This window comes from Prionailurus viverrinus, chromosome A2 (genome assembly GCF_022837055.1).
Source record: "Prionailurus viverrinus isolate Anna chromosome A2, UM_Priviv_1.0, whole genome shotgun sequence".
Lineage (NCBI taxonomy): Eukaryota > Metazoa > Chordata > Mammalia > Carnivora > Felidae > Prionailurus > Prionailurus viverrinus.
Genome location: NC_062562.1, coordinates 90,368,509 through 90,374,602, shown reverse-complemented (window position 1 = coordinate 90,374,602; position 6,094 = coordinate 90,368,509). Strand labels below are relative to the sequence as shown.

General features: G+C 33.1%; 1 pseudogene; it reads right to left on the bottom strand.

Annotated features, from left to right (window-relative positions):
- Positions 1-383: 383 nt before the first annotated feature.
- On the bottom strand, positions 384-634 carry LOC125148661 (40S ribosomal protein S21-like; annotated as a pseudogene).
- Positions 635-6,094: the final 5,460 nt, after the last annotated feature.

The window sequence follows — 6,094 nt, the reverse complement described above, 5'->3', positions numbered from 1 at the left end:
CCTGTTTTTTCACTCAGCATAATAAAGATGGAATTTATATATGTATCATATTTATATTTTTATTGCTGAGTAGTATTGTATTATATGACTATGCTACAATTTTTTAATCTACTTATCTGTTAATAGATTATTACATGATTCTGGCTATTACAAATAAAGTTTCCAAGAACATTTCTATACAAGTCTTTATATACGCAGATAAATAGCTTTTACTCTCTTGAAAAAATATCTAGGAGTGGACTGACAGTATGGTATGGTAAACACAAAAACAAGCAAACAGTTTTCCAAAGTGGAGGTGCCATTTTACATTTTCTTTCTCTTTGTGGGGGAGAGGGGTTGCTATTTATTTATGGTAAATATTCCACATCCATTATCCTCTCCAGTCAGAAGTTCACTGAAACATTGCCCAAGGCCTTTGCCAGTCCGAGGATGGAGTCATGTGACCCATCCATCCTGCAAATGGATGCACAGATATCGTTGGTTTTAAATTAGCTGTTGAACTTGCCTGTCACCTTGTCAATCTTGATCACATTCATCTGGATGGACGCGTCGTCCTTGGTGACGATGACGCGGTTCTGAAAGAGCATTTAGGGGGCAGGTACCCGTCCGGGAACTCACAGGCAATACTCTGCATGCACAGGGCACACCTCCTGCCACAGCCTCCAATGTCAGTGCAGAGAGGCTATTTTACATTCTCACCAATAGCGTCTTTCAGTTCCTCCATATCCTTGCCAACCCTTGTTATGATGGCTTTTTTTTTCTTTTTCTCTCTTTTTCTTTTTTTTTTTTTTTTTTAATTAAGCCGTTACAATATGAGTGGAGTGACATCTTATTGTGGTTTTGCTTTGGGTTTCCTTACTGATCAATGACTTTGAGCATATATAAAACATACATTTATTGGAAATAATATATATGTTTACTGAAATCATATACTTATTGGAAATCTATGCCTTCTTTGAAGTAGCTGTTTAAGTATTTTCAGTATTTTTTTCTTAGTGACTTTTGAGAGTGATTGTGGAACTTGTCCACAAGTCTGTTAGCCAATACATGATTTACAAAAATACTCTCCCAGTTTGTATTATGTGTTTTCATTCTCTTAAGAGTGACTTTTGAAAAGCAAAGCTTTTATTTTTCACAAAGTCCAATATATCAAATTCTCTTCTATGGAATATGCTTTTGTTGCAATAGCTAAGAAATATTTGCTTAACCAAGTGTCACAAAGATTTTCTCTTAAGATCTCTTGAGAAACTTTCATAATTTTAGGATTTTCATTTTTATATATGATCCAATTTGAATTAATTTTTGCATATAGCATAAAACATGTATCAAAGTATTTTAAATATAGCGATATGGTAATTTCAGTAACATCCATCAAAAAGATTCATTTTCTCCTGAGTATACTTTGCACATTTGCTAAAATCAGTTGTCAATATACATGTAAGTCTAATCCTGCACTCTCTATTTTATTCTATAGATCATTTACCTTGACTTCACCTCCATACTTTTTGATAAGTATAGTTTTATAATGAGTCTTAAAAGTAGGTTGTGCTTATCATTGCTTTTCAGACTTTTGGTTAATCTAGTACTTTGCATTTCTATTTGATTTTTATACTCATTTGTTAATTCTACAGGGGAAAACACCTGTTTGATCTTTGATTGGGAATGCATTATATCTACACTTTGAGAAATTTTACATCTTACATATATTGATAGTCAACCCACAAAGTATATTCCTGCTTTTATTGAGATCTTTAGTGACTTTCAACAATGTTTGTAATTTTTACAAATCTGACCATTAGTACAAATCTGACCATTTTTGTCAGATTTTGTGTACTTTTGATGCTATTATAAATTGCTTTTATTGCTTCAATTTCTTGAGAGTATATAGAAATGTAGCAAATTTTTGTCAGTTGTCTTCTAAAACCTTACTCACCACAATAATTCTAGCATGTTATTTTAGTTTTCATTACATTGTCTACATAGCCAATCATGTCAACATCTCATGTTAAACAAGAGTTTTATGTCTTTGTTACCAATCTGAATTCTATTTTTCTTTGTCTTATTGCACTGGCTATAATCTACTACAGTGTTGAAGTAAAAGTAGTGAGATATTCTTGTCTTGTTCTGATAATGACCATTTAACATTAAGTATGATGTCAGCTGTAGGTTTTACATAAATGACCTTTATCAGGTTGAGAAAGTTTCTTTCAGTTTTCGGTTTGTTGAAAGTTTTTCTCAGGAATGAACACTGAATTTTGTAAAATACCTTTTCTATTGAGATAATCACAAGATTTGTCTTCTTATACCTGTTACGATGGAAAATTATACTGATCCTTCTTGAAGTGAAACCAACATATATTGAATGATTTGTTCATAACAACAATAACAAAAATAATGTAGTTTCTTCACTGATAAGTATGATCTCCTCTGCCTAAGATTGGGAGTTAGGGTTTTAGCGTTAGAGAAGATTATAGGACCCAAAATGTCAATGCTCACTAACCTACGGTTTATTTTAGGAAAAAGATACAGGATAGGAACAGTGTTAAGAATAAGTATTTTGACCGATGATTATAACACATACTCAAGTTTTCATTTTTCTTGCTTTATAAGAGCTATGATGGTCATTGTGATTATTCTGACCTGATCAGAAACTGCCACGGTGGTCTTATAACATAGAGGAACCAGGAAGCTTAAATTAGAGTCTCAGCTGGGGGTTCTTATACCTGGCTAGGAATGTAGGCATATTTCTTGCTATGTAAAGAGTGCCACGGAAGAGTCCTCTGGGATTCTCAGAAGGTATAAATTATCAGTCTAACTGATATTAATAATCACCACTGCCAAGCTTAAACAACCCGTCCCCAAATTTGTATTAACTCTTTGTATTAACCAGTGCATTTCATAATTTAAGCAGGAGCCAGTGCCCTTTAGATACTTAAGTCGCTCAGGTCAATTCCAGGCCAACACAATTAACTCCTCATAAACCTCCCTACCCCTCAGAAAAATCCACAAAAGTTTCTCTGTTGTTAATACCCTTTTCTTTATTAGTCATCAAAATTAATGTGACTTATAATTAGGCATTCATTTGCTGAACTGAAAGGATATTCTTCTAATTTTTTTGATCCTCTAACAGCAGAACTTGAAACAAGGACTTGAGTGCAGATATTTTGGGGGAGGATGAAGCCCAGAATGGAGATATAATAGAACAAAGTAAGCAATTCAGAGAATAAAGAAAATTCTGTATCAGGATGTATTATATATGTCACATTAGTAAAAAACAGATGCACAGTTCTACTAGCAGCCCTTGATAACTGTTTAAAAAGCCTGCTTGAATTGACTTCCTAACAGATGAAAGGCTAGAGCATTTATCTATCAGCTGCTTTCTTCTACTGGCAGAGGATGGCCTCCAAGGTCTTCAACTCTATTCTGACCTTCTTAACAGCATGTGCTCAAAGGCCAAGATATAGTGGTATTGGAAAAGCCATTGGGGAACAAAAGTGGCAAGATGTTAAGTGTAGGAATGGGGAGTGTCAGCACCAGGTAAGTCTGTTCTCACCAGAACTCTCTACTACAACTTATATTAACTGAGGCTAATATCAGAGGCAAGGTAAGGAGATGCATCACAGAAGGCAAGAGATGTGTGCATATTTATTTGTTTATTGTCTTTTTTATCTGCTAGACAGCAAGCCATACATTCTGTGCGTGGCTAAGAGCTGTGACAATTTTATATACAATGCTGTACGATCTCTTAGCTTAGAGCCTAGTGTGTAATCAACACTTCATAGATATTTATCAGAAGGAAGGAAGAGAGGAAGATAAGGAAAGAAGGTAAGTTGGCATAAGTCCAGTTTCCACGCAAAGGTACACATGAGGAATACAGGGTGGCTGGTGTGGCACTAGTGGTTGCAACAATTGCAGAGTTAGAAACTATAGTAGAATGAAAAAAAAGTGTATAATAATCCCCATTAAGATTCCCAAGTTGAAAAGTCATCTACTTTACAGTTTTGGTTCAAGTCTACTCTGGGTACTTAATTATTCTACTATCAATATCAATTAGCAGTATATTTCAAAATGAATCTATCATTTGTATTCACTCTTCTGGAACTTTCTAGAGCTGAGATCGCTTGAAAAAAGATCAACACAATTTGCTCTTTCCTTTTATTTTTAGGATGCTCACTGAAATCCTTTCTGACAACTAACTGTCAGATTTTCTACTGCTTTATCAGGAAAGTGATAGGTAGCCTTACAGCCCTTGGGAATGTACGTATCGAGTCAGAAATCAACTCTTGTATCGACTCACAGTATACAACATAAACAGATGATTCTATATTCCCAAAGAAGTGTTTTCATGCATTTATTTATTTTGGTATTCACACACACTTCATGACTGATAGATTAGTCACTGAAAGCTTCTTGAAAAAGATTGGAATCACTCACAATGACTTGAATGAAAAGAAGATGCTATGTTTACATTGGATCTGTTTTTGTTTGCTTAGGGGATAAATAGTACCATTTTTTTCTTTTTTTTTTCTTTTCCCTTCTTTTCTTTCTTTCTTTTTTTTTATTTGCTTTCAATAGTCTCATTGTAGATTTTTGAGCTCACACTTAGAAATTTTTGGAAATGGTTACAATTAAATACCAAAAAAAAAAAAAGCAAAGAAAGTATTACTTTTAGATGGTTCTACTGTTTCTCAGATTTCATTTTTATTTCCTGAGCATTTTATCAAAAATAAGAAAGGTAAATAATGGTAAGTTAATAATAAGTGATAAAGGTTAGTAGGTATTAAAATTAAATTAGTCACAAATAGCACTCAAGACAAGAATTAGATTTTAACAAACTAGTATTAATGTGAATTTTCCAGGTAGTCCTTATTTAAAGAAAATGTATTTTATATTGCATGTAACATTCCGTAGCATAGAAGAGTCCAAATGAGAACTTGTGTTTAAGATTATATTAAAGTTCCAGTTAAAAATATGTACACGTATGTTGCAAAACCTAAGTAATTCAGTGAAAATTGAATATTGGAACACCCTTAAGTGAATTAGTGAATGGATGGATGGATGGGAGAATAAATGTATGAATGAATAAAGAATGAATGAATATGTACCCAACTAAATAAATACTGTTATGCTGCTTTCAAATATCTAAATGAATTACCCTCCCTCCCAAAAGAGAGACATGATTGCCTCCAAAAGTCATACCTTTAAAAGTGGGTGAAATTCATTTTTTAAAACCATTTTATTTCGAAATAAATTTAAACTAAAAGAACAGTTGCAAAAATAGTATACAGATTTCCCTTGTCCCCTCCACTCAGTTTGCCCTAATTTTAACATTTTACATACCCATTACTGAAACTAAGAAATTAGTTTTTAAACTATTTAAGTTACTCCTATTTCACCCCTATCTTTTTTTCATTCTGGCATCCAATTCAGTGCTCACATTTCATTTATCATTCATTTTTTTCTTTTTCCAACCTATGACAGACCTTGTCTTCCCTTGTTTTCTTGATGTTGACAATTTTGAAAAATACTGATTTAGAATTTTTTAGACGCCCTCAATTTGTGGAGGAATTTTTTTTAGTGTCTGATATCAAGGGGAATATTATATTTATATGTATTAAAAAGGAAACAGATAACAACTCTGCAGTGTCTGCCATATTTCTTCAATATAAATATTATCCTGTTTCCATTCTAATAAAAATATATTGAGGAAAACATCTTTTAAGTCTATGAAAATATTGTTTCTCCTTATACTCTCACCCACAAGGATTAGTATGGTCTGTGAACCTAGCCTGCAGTGATTACCACCGTGTATTTTTCTATTTCATTATTTTTATATTTACTAATTGGGATTTCCTGCAAAGAAGTATTAGCTTCCCCTCTACTTTACCCATTGATTCAATCATTTATTTATATCAGTGTGTGTTCATGCATGTTTATTTTATTATTTAGGTTATAATCCAATATTGTCATTTACTTTCTGCTTAAACTATTCCAACTTTGGCCAGTGGGGGTGTTTTCAGTCCCCGGCAATCAACATTCTATTTGGTGTTTCCATGAATTTGACCTCTGTAGATATCTCATGTAAGTTGGATTA